The sequence below is a fragment of the Chiloscyllium plagiosum genome, chromosome 9, assembly GCF_004010195.1.
Source record: "Chiloscyllium plagiosum isolate BGI_BamShark_2017 chromosome 9, ASM401019v2, whole genome shotgun sequence".
In the NCBI taxonomy this organism is placed as follows: Eukaryota; Metazoa; Chordata; class Chondrichthyes; order Orectolobiformes; family Hemiscylliidae; genus Chiloscyllium; species Chiloscyllium plagiosum.
The window spans coordinates 60,691,369-60,701,165 of NC_057718.1; the positions used below are offsets into that span (position 1 = coordinate 60,691,369).

The following is a 9,797-nucleotide window of genomic DNA, read 5'->3' on the forward strand; positions in this document are numbered from 1 at the left end:
TACCAGGACAGGCTCTGCCCCTAGAAGGTCCAATTTTGAATTGCATAAGTGTCCAGGGGCCTGGGATGGCATGCATATACTGGTAGACTGATGGTTCTCAGGGAATGAATGCTATCATCCCAAGAGACGATGACAGAGTGGTGTACCATGTTGCCACTTTCACAGGATCAGCACCTCAAGATCCCTGAAGATACATTAGAATAGATTGTTGAACCTGCAGATCCTGTCGAAGAAGACAACAAGCTGAGCTTCCTCTGCAGCATTCAAACAGTGTGGAGTTGCTGCTTATTCATGCTGTAATGGAAGCTTTTCTGTTTCACTGGATATCAAGACTGTTAGTCCGAGAGTTGTCATAAATTTGTTCTAAATAATTTTATCAAAGTTCACAGTGTTCAATTTACCTGTCAGATAGACTCAGTATAACGGAAAGCACGGGCCTTGTTTCTACACTTTACAAGAACTGCCATTTATTATAAATAAGTAGATTTAACCAGAGTTAAATAATTATGAGCTGTCAACATTTAACTCTACCATTTGAAAAACTAACCCCTTCCTAAAACCTTCCTACACTCACATAAAGACAAATAAACTGGTGTTATGGATGGAGGGAACAAAATCCTGGAGAAACAGTTTAGTGGAGCCAGTTCTCAGGATTCAACAAAGGGTTTCTTTTCATTTCCCCAAGTTCTTTACTTTCCTAAGCTTTTCCATCAGGTGCTTTCACTTCTATCTTCTTTACAGGAAGCAGTGAGCAACTCACAAATAATAAAATGAATTAGGGATTAAAAGCAATAGGATGTAGTAACTGGTGGGAGAAAATGACCGGCTTTCTTTAACTTTGGATATTTTACTGGAGAAGGTGAGAGACCCAACAATTCCAAAGATCCAAGAGCTTCTCACACCTACAAACTGCTCAGCTACCCAGGAACTAAACAGAGATTTGTCATCAGGTTGATGATCTTTGACACCAATTGGTCACAATTCCACAAACCAATCAGCAATATCTTACTAGCTGAATACATAGCTCAATGTAGGCTGCTCCTCTTGCACCCTTCCCCATTACTTATGAAGATACAGTGCAAACACAACTTAAAATGAGTTCCAGTATTTTGCTTTGACAACTACAGCAATTCCTTCCCCAATGTTTGGTGTGAATCAGACCTTTTCTCAATTCAGTCTACAATCAAATTAAAAGTAAAATAAAAAGATACAGCCTTTGCAGAGTGGAGACTTCAGCCATTAGATGCTACATTACGGGTGGATCTGCAAATGATTGAATTGACTTGGCCACCAATTCCATGCTGGGAAGGATGGGTTTCATACTCTGCACAGAAATCTCTGTGTCAAGTTTGCGCTAAACTCTGACATCCTTCTTGACATTGAGCAGCGAATTAATCAGCCTTTTTATGTCCCGTCAAAGTGCTTGCTTAATTCCTCTGCAGGGCAATTCATGTATATCTTTACCCTCATAGAACTTAAGGGAGAGGGAGACGGTGACGGGGGTTTGGGGGAGTGTGATGATGATGGGCAGAAAGGGATTGTGATGGGGAGAGGGTAGCAATGATGGGGAAGAGGGTGATAGTGATGGAGAGAGGGGCATGGTGATGGGGCGAGGAGGGTGGTGATGGAGAAGTAGGTAACAGTGATGGGATAGAGGGAGCTGGTGATGGGAAAGAGGGAGATGGCAGAGAAGGGGCCAGTGATACGGAGGGTGTGACAATGATGGGGGAGAGGGGTTTGTTGGTGGGGAGAAGCAGTTGGTGATGAGGAGAGAGAATTGGTGATGGGGACAGAGGATGACAATGAAGCATGAAGGGAAGAGTGGATGATGCTGAGTGCAAGAAGAAGACAGTTATCATGCCCATGTGGTATCGGTGATGTCAGCAAACAGGACTCAGCTCCTAATTCATTTTTAAAATTTACTTTTAAAAAATCTTAACATTAGTTTTTGTGAGCCTAGCTCCATTAACAAATTGTTGATGTAAGTGGTCAAAATTCAAACATTTCAGAATATTTCTAACTGCCACAAGAAAACCAATACAAGGGCTAAATACTGCAGGTGCTGGAAATCTGAATTAAAACTGAGATCATCGGAAATATTCCACAGATCTGACAGAAACCTCTTCTCATAGTTCGAATTCAAGGTCATCAGCTTGAAACGTTCACACTGTTTAAGTCAAATCAAATCAAATCAAATCAGATGTTGTCAGACCTGCTGATTATTTCCCATATTTTCAGTGTTTATTTTACGAGTTTGGATCTGACTTAGATGCTCTCTAAGATATAATGCTAATTCCCCCGTAAATAGTGTGGCTTTTCACATTCACAGAATATATAATTATATGACAATGTAACACTGAGTCCATTCCAAACTGATCTCGATGTTTTGTTCCTCACAGGTTCTCTGGTCTGTTCAGTTCAAGTGGAAGAACTAAAAGATTTCTAGCATGAGCTGAGGTGTGATATGGAAAATCTTCCTTTACATTTGATCAGTGAAGAATTGGATTTACGATTTTGAGATCAAGTAAACATATTTTTAAAAAACTGTATTATTCTTTTTGGCTGGATCACTCCATGTTTTTCTTGATTCTGAATTTTTGTGGACTTAAGATAAGTGAATTTTCGCTCACTAGTCCAGGCATACTTCCCAGACCGATCTGGTGACAGATTTTCACTAACTCCTTTGGAATGTTTTGTTTCTTTTGCACTCCCAGATTGTAGAAAGGGTGTTCTCCCAGTTGTTTTCCCCAGAATGTTTTTTAACATGGTTCCATACACAAAACCATTAGCCCTCGAGAGTGAGTCCACTGAAGATAGCCTTCTTATTCTTAAATAAATGGAGACAATTTTGGTTTAATGGGGAGCAATTTCCACTTTTATCACATGGACAATAACCCAGCACAGCAAATCCGTCATAAATTGAAAGAGGTGCTTGGGGTCTTGAGTGGGTTGCAAGTAGAAAATAGAATGGTGTTGCATCTTTGTGTTGCACACTACATTGAAAAGGGTTGAAGTGTTGAGGGGACCAAGATGGGATGTGGCTGAAGGAGGGGCACCTTTAGAAAGCTGATAAAGGGAAGGCAGTGGAGGAGGGAGGGAGGACGTGTTTGGTGATGAGAGCTCATGTTAGGATGGCCAAGATGGTGCAGAGAGTATGTAGACTAGTGGAAGATGTGGACAAGAGGTAACCAGTTTTGATTTTGGGAGATGTGGAAGGGCTAATGTGTAATAGCTGCAATGACATGATATCTATCAATCACTGCAGACGGAAATCCCCAGTTACAGGAGAAGGGAGGCATATTGAAGCACAGGTGTGAACTTTGAAACAGATGTGTTGGAAACAGGGAAACAGAGAATGGAAACAGACTGGGAGCAATTGTAATGAAGGCAACTGCGGGTTTGAAGTAGCCCATCTGTTGTAGAACCCTTCCCCACTTTCATTCCATTGCAAACCAAAATACAGGCAGTTCTCTCAGCCAGATTACCACCTGTAAAATGAAGAAGAGAATTTACTCCATGTATTCCTTTGCAGGAAGTCATTTGACTTTTGTTGTATGAATTTGAAGTAGTCTGTGAGCAAAATCAGCCATGCAGATTTATACACAGCATAGTAGTCTAACTCAGTAAAATCTAAATTCCTATTTGCATCAGCACATGATGCTAGAAGGAGTACTACAACAACATTAGGAAGGGTGAACTGATTCCCATCTTTGCAATTCCCCTGGTTGGGCACAACAAAGATTTTAAAAGAAATTCTTTTAGAATGAAGCTATATCACATTTTAATTAAAATGGTGTAAAATGTAAGAAAGGGAGAGTGGCTAGTACACAAAGGAAGATTAAGAACAGGAATTTTGAAAAGGTTCCTGGAGTCCTTGAGTTGTTATGGTTGAACCTGAAACCATGGTTGTTTAAATGATGTCGCAAATCCACAGCCGTAGGGAAATTTATAGAGTCCTTGAGTTCTCTGTAAATAGATGTTTCTCTGATTATTTTTGTCACCAGTGCTAGTTTTTGAGTTGATGGTGAGGAAGTAAAGAAAAATAGAGTCTTCTAGTCCCCAATTTTACTGGTCCATTTTCTTTCTCTCTGCTATTCTGACAGACAGCTACTAAAATGTAGTTCATTTGTGCATTCTCAAGTCTGGCTCAACTGTCTTTCCAAGCTGGATACTGGCAGGGAACCTTTTCATGTCTAATATATGCAACTTCTCATACAAGTGTAAATTAGAACAGGGTCATTCTCAATGCCTGACTCAGTTAATTGGTTTAACTTACTGTAGATAAAATGTTAATTTCAGTTCAGATAATTTCATTTATTCCATAATGGTATCCTGACCTTGCAGCAACCTGTGGTCAGATGATTGTTGCAATCATATTGGGTCTATGATTCTTCCTTTTTAAAACAATTCCAATCCATGGAGGTTTTAAAATCAAATGAAAGAGGTTGAAAATTGATAGTCCATAATTTACCATGATCAGGACTGGACCTTGCCTGAATCCACTTTAAAATATTGAAAATCAGTGAGGTGCAGTGAAAAAATGATTGAACTTCTTTGATTTGATGAATGAGAGGAAAGATGAAATTTCAGAATAGTTATTCTCCTCAAGCCAAAGAGAACGGTGATGGGTAATACAACAAAAGGTTTTATCTTAAGCTTTTTTTTGGTTAAACAGTAGTTGAATTGCACTTTTAGAGTTATTTTATGGTAAGTTTTCTTGTCATATCTTACCAAATGCATTGTATCAATTACTTACCATGCCGCCAAGTCATCCATATTGTTTAATTTTAGTCCCATTTTACCATGCACCATTCCCAGAACAACTCACCACTACCAAGTTATCCTGGAATTGAACACAGCTCCTGGGGTAGCAACATCTTTAAAAGTCTGTTGTGCAGTTGGACAAGCATGTCCGGCTAGAGCTGTGCTGCACAGCTCCTGATATTTGTCTCAGACATGGCAAACAAGAGAAATTTGATACTTTGCATATTGGTAAGACCCTGGAGATCCTGCTGGATGCACAGGCACCAGCAGAGCAGGCTATGATATCGTAGAAATCCAGTGTGGTTTGAGGTTGCCACCAAGTTTATTGCAGACTCAGCCTTTCTCAATGAATGCCCCTCACTATAGGAAGAAAAAGGTTTTTCACTAGTCCATTGAAAGCTAGGGGCCATGCTTAGGGACAGAGCGGCCATGTTCCGCAAAGCAATAGTTGAATCTGCATTTTTAGAATTTATTCACAGGATGATCATTTATTCCCCACTCCAAATTGCTCAGAGGGCAGTTAACAGTCAACCATATTGCTGTGGGTCTGCAGTCATATGTAGGCCAGATCAGGGAAGTTAACCGGATGGGTTTTTCTGACAATCAACAATGGATTCATGGTCATGATTAGACTCTTAATTCCAGATTTTTAAAAATTGAATACAAATTCCACAATGGGGAGGAAACCATAGTAAGCAGTAAACAGAGTATATTATATTTAAAGAATTGAATGTAAATTGCTGCTTCACTTGGAAACAGTGTTTGGGTCAATGGAGTTGAGGGGAGAGAAGGTAAAAGGGCAGATGTTATATAGAACATGGAACAGTACAGCAAAGAAACAGGCCCTTTGGCCCACCATGTCTGTGCCAATCATGATGCAATTCTAAACTAATCACATTTGTCTGTATATGGTTCATATCCCTTTATTCCTTGCCTGTTCATGTGTCTGTCTAAATGCCTGTTACACATTGTGGTTCTGTAGAAGTGTAATACAGATGGGACAGGAGTGTAGTAGGTGATTGGTGTCCCAAAATGTGACACAATTTTCTTTCACTTTCTCAAATGCAAATAATCTCTTTTGTTCAGTCAGAATACATTTTCTGAGGTAAAATCTCTAAAAAAAATTTGCTGCTAACTATGAACAATTGGGCAATAAGGAAGGCTCACCTAATCCTTACAGTGAACAACCTATCACATTTTCTTTTAACTGTTTGATCTGAAAGAAATCTTGCTTTTTGTAAGCAGTTCCACAGTGATTTATTTTCTATACCAGTTTTATCCAGCTTTCCTTTGAATGAATTGAAGAACTAATTTCTTGTGAACAGAAGTGCCTTGATGAAAATCCTACAAAGTAATGTTGTTATCTGAAATGAAAACCTTAATTTTGAAGAAAAAGAAGATTGCTGTTTTGAGCATTCAATGCAAAATTCCAAGCATCAATGCGAGTGTTTCAAAGATTGGTTCTGGTGCTAATCAATAGATTTGATAACTTAGGTTATTTCTCAGGGGGAGGAACTGCCTGTTTATTTTGTTCAGTCACATAATTTTCTTTCTGCCAATTGATTACTGGAAAACAAAATATTCCAGGTGGAGAGGCTAGGGTTGGGGGTGACAGGGTGGTGCTGGATGCCATGGGAGGTGTTGGGGTCTGTAACCATATTACCCAAATAAAGCAATTCATTTCAATTTTACCAGGTTTCCATTGCAACAAATGGTGAAGAAGAGTTCACAAGACAGCTTCCTCCTGCAGTGAACAAAATATAATGTAGGTTCCCTCATAGCTTAGCTGATTAAATGGATGGGGAGGTGAGCTGAGTGCACCATGAAGGGCCAGGGGTTCACTTCTTGATGTGTGTATTTTTTAAAAACTGATTTCCATCAAGGACTGCTCCAATTGGCCTTATTACCCTTTCCAAACCAACAAGAACTGTCGCTGATTACAAATGGCAAGTGTGCCTGGGTAAAGACTGGATGAGAGCAAAATCTGTGTGGGCTTGTGGTGCAACTGCAGTGCGTCTGACTACAGATTGGAAGGTTGCGTGTTCAAATCATGTTAGGCTCACTGAAGCTCAATTTCCTGCATTTGGGGTGGCATGGTGGCTCAGTGGTTAGCACTGCTGCCTCACAGCACCAAGGTCCCAGGTTCGATCCCAGCCTCAGACGACTATGTGGAGTTTGCACATTCTCCCGTGTCTGCGTGGGTTTCCTCTGGGTGCTTGCTTTTCCTCCCACAGTCCAAAGATGTGCAGGTCAGGTGAATTGGCCATGCTAAGTTGCCCATAGCGCTGGGTGCGTTAGTCAGAGGGAAATGGGTCTGGGTGGGTTACTCTTCGGAGGGTCGGTATGGACTGGTTGGGCCGAAAGGCCTGTTTCCACACTGTAGGGAATCTAACCTAATCAAAAAATATCTGATTCAGCCATCACGCTATCTATAATTGAATAGCTTACAAACATGCTGTCTATGTTCATAGATATGTCATAGCTGTTTGGATAATATAGTGGAGGGTGATTAGTGCTGTCGAGAACAATCTTTCACAGAGTGTCAACAGAGTAGGAATTCTAACTGTATAATGGAACTTTTCCTGGTTCTACAAATCTGCCACTTGCCATGAGATTATCCCAAGTCCTGACAATGGGGCATTTTCAAGAGTGGGGCAGCAAAACAGACAGCAGCATTGCGGGCTGTTACTCAGCAAAGCTTTGGTAATTTCAAGAAGGTTAGGGCTGGGCAACAAAATACTAGTGATACTACCTTCCCACCAAGACAAACTCAAAAATTCCATTGAAGAGAATCAAAGGCTGTTTTACGAAAGGTTTAGATAATTGTCACCATCAGTCTTCGTTACACGTTTTATAGTGAGTCTAGTGGACTCGATCACCACCTGATTACTTCCTAAAGGGGCCCACTTATGCTTGTGTGGGGCAAATGTTTTTAATAATCATTCACAGGATGAGGGCATTATTAACTGGGCCAGCACTGATTGTCCAGGTCAGAGTGCAGTTAAGAATCAACCACATTGCTTTGGGCCTGGAGTCACATGTAGCCAGACCAGGTAAGGATGGCACTTTCCTTTCCTTATTTTTTGAACAGCACACCTACATTCGGTAGTGGGATCTTTTATTCTTTTCTTCAACATCATACTTTTTCAATTGTTAGTTTCCCTTTTTAAGATTTATTTCTGTTCTTTTCCATTTCAGACTGTAAGACTCTACACATCCCAGTTGGATGATAGAATTATAGCCAGATCTTCATCAACCTGTGTTATAGCCTGCCACTTGAAGATGAATGGAAGCAACCGAGAGAGCTTGCATCTTTGGATTTTCCTCTCTGTGCATGTGGTAATGCCTTACTCCACTGCTCCACTCTGTCTGAAACTAAATGTGCAAAAGCATTATTCTTTTGTTAGACTTTTGCTCCCTCCATATAACAGTTATTGATTTAAATGCTAGAATTGTTCATCACTTGAAAACGCCTGGTCTCAGAATTTTATCATCCAAGCCACTAGATGGTAGCTAACTCAGACAAAAAAAAACACTTAGCCTGTGTTTGTCTCACTTAAATTACCAGTTAATCAGAAAGCAGCACTAATAGTTCTTCCAGAGAAGTCTGCAACCAAAATCATTTTTTCTTTTCTAGATTAAAAATGAATCCCTTGCTACTTTAAAAGATGAAGGTGAACAATGGTAGGACGTGAAAGCAAATCTCTCAATCATAATTTTAAAACAACAGGAGTTAAGGATAAAAACACTTAAAAAAGGGATTGCTCAGCATTTGCTGTCTTGATTGTATTTTGTTGTTTTACCTGCCACTCTTTGTAGTTCAGCAGTGCAACACATGTGGCACTGCACAAATATACAAACAACTCCAAATAATGGCAATCCTGTGGTTTCAAATTCCTTACAAAATGTAATTTTTTGTCAATTGTGTAATATTTGTGAACAAAATAAATGTAATTAATTCACAAAAAAATGAGATGCATAATAAAGCATTTTTACATTATGAAATGAAACACTCGGAAACTTGTCATAGTCTGGTCAAAACAGCTGCAACGCAAGTAGTAAATAATATGGGTTCTCTCCAACAGTTTGTGGGATTAATAGGTTGCTACTGAACAGGTATAAAACTTATCATCTTTGGTTTATTTATCTTCAGTAAAAGAAGGCCCATCAATCTAAAAATGCCTTCAAATAGTAGCAACTACACCGCAGGCAATACATTTAACATGACCTTGGTCACTGCCAGCTGGCCAAGCTCTTTAGAAGGGCATGTTCCTTGCACTGTCCTCTTTATCTTCACATTCCAATGATAGAGACACACATCTGGTTGCTGAGACCCAAGAGGGGAAACTGCGAATGGGCAGAAAGTATTTTTATCTGTAACCAGAGATGGTCACTTTATTAAGCAAGTCAGTCAGAAAAGTCAAGGACTCTGTCAGTTGTGTCTAACAGTATGACATGTCTGGACTAAGCAGACACATTCATTCTGACCCAGCTAGAAATTCTTCCCCACTATTAGACAGGCAGAACTGTAAATTGGCAAGTGATGTACTGACCTGTGTTAAGGACATGTTGATACTAGCCTGTTATGACAGCTTTTAGCTCCAAAGAAAATAGCTTTGTCTTCTGTTGTATACTATTTCATCAGTGTTGATCTATCTATGATTATGTATGTGTTACTTGAGTTTGCGACACATATGTGCAGGGCTGAGGAACCTGTTCATGCATTGCTTCTTTTCCATTAAACAGGATTTTCTGGTTCCTTGCCATTCTTGCGTGCCTGAAATTCCAGTGTACACATAGATGTCAGCACCATGCCTGCTGTATATAGTATGGGAATGGATATCTGATTCTGAGCTCTGAGAAACACAGTGCACTGTGTCTTATGCTTGCTGCATTATAGCATATTAAAAGTGGTACAGAAAGCTGTTCACACCTCAGTTTCGCAGTTTGTCTCAGAGACAGCCAGATTCAAATAAAATCATCACTTTGTGAATAATATTACTCTACTTGATTACCTTATGGGAAACATTTTG

General features: G+C 39.8%; 1 long non-coding RNA gene across 2 annotated transcripts in view; it reads left to right on the plus strand.

Moving 5' to 3' along the window:
• The window catches only part of LOC122553232, a 59,323-nt gene extending 49,799 nt beyond the window's left edge, over positions 1-9,524 (plus strand). For both annotated transcript variants that reach the window (XR_006312655.1, XR_006312656.1), the window contains 2 exons: positions 2,400-2,457; positions 7,963-9,524. This is a non-coding gene — a long non-coding RNA (uncharacterized LOC122553232). The remainder of the gene's footprint in view (positions 1-2,399; positions 2,458-7,962) is intronic.
• The last annotated feature ends 273 nt before the right edge of the window (positions 9,525-9,797 follow it).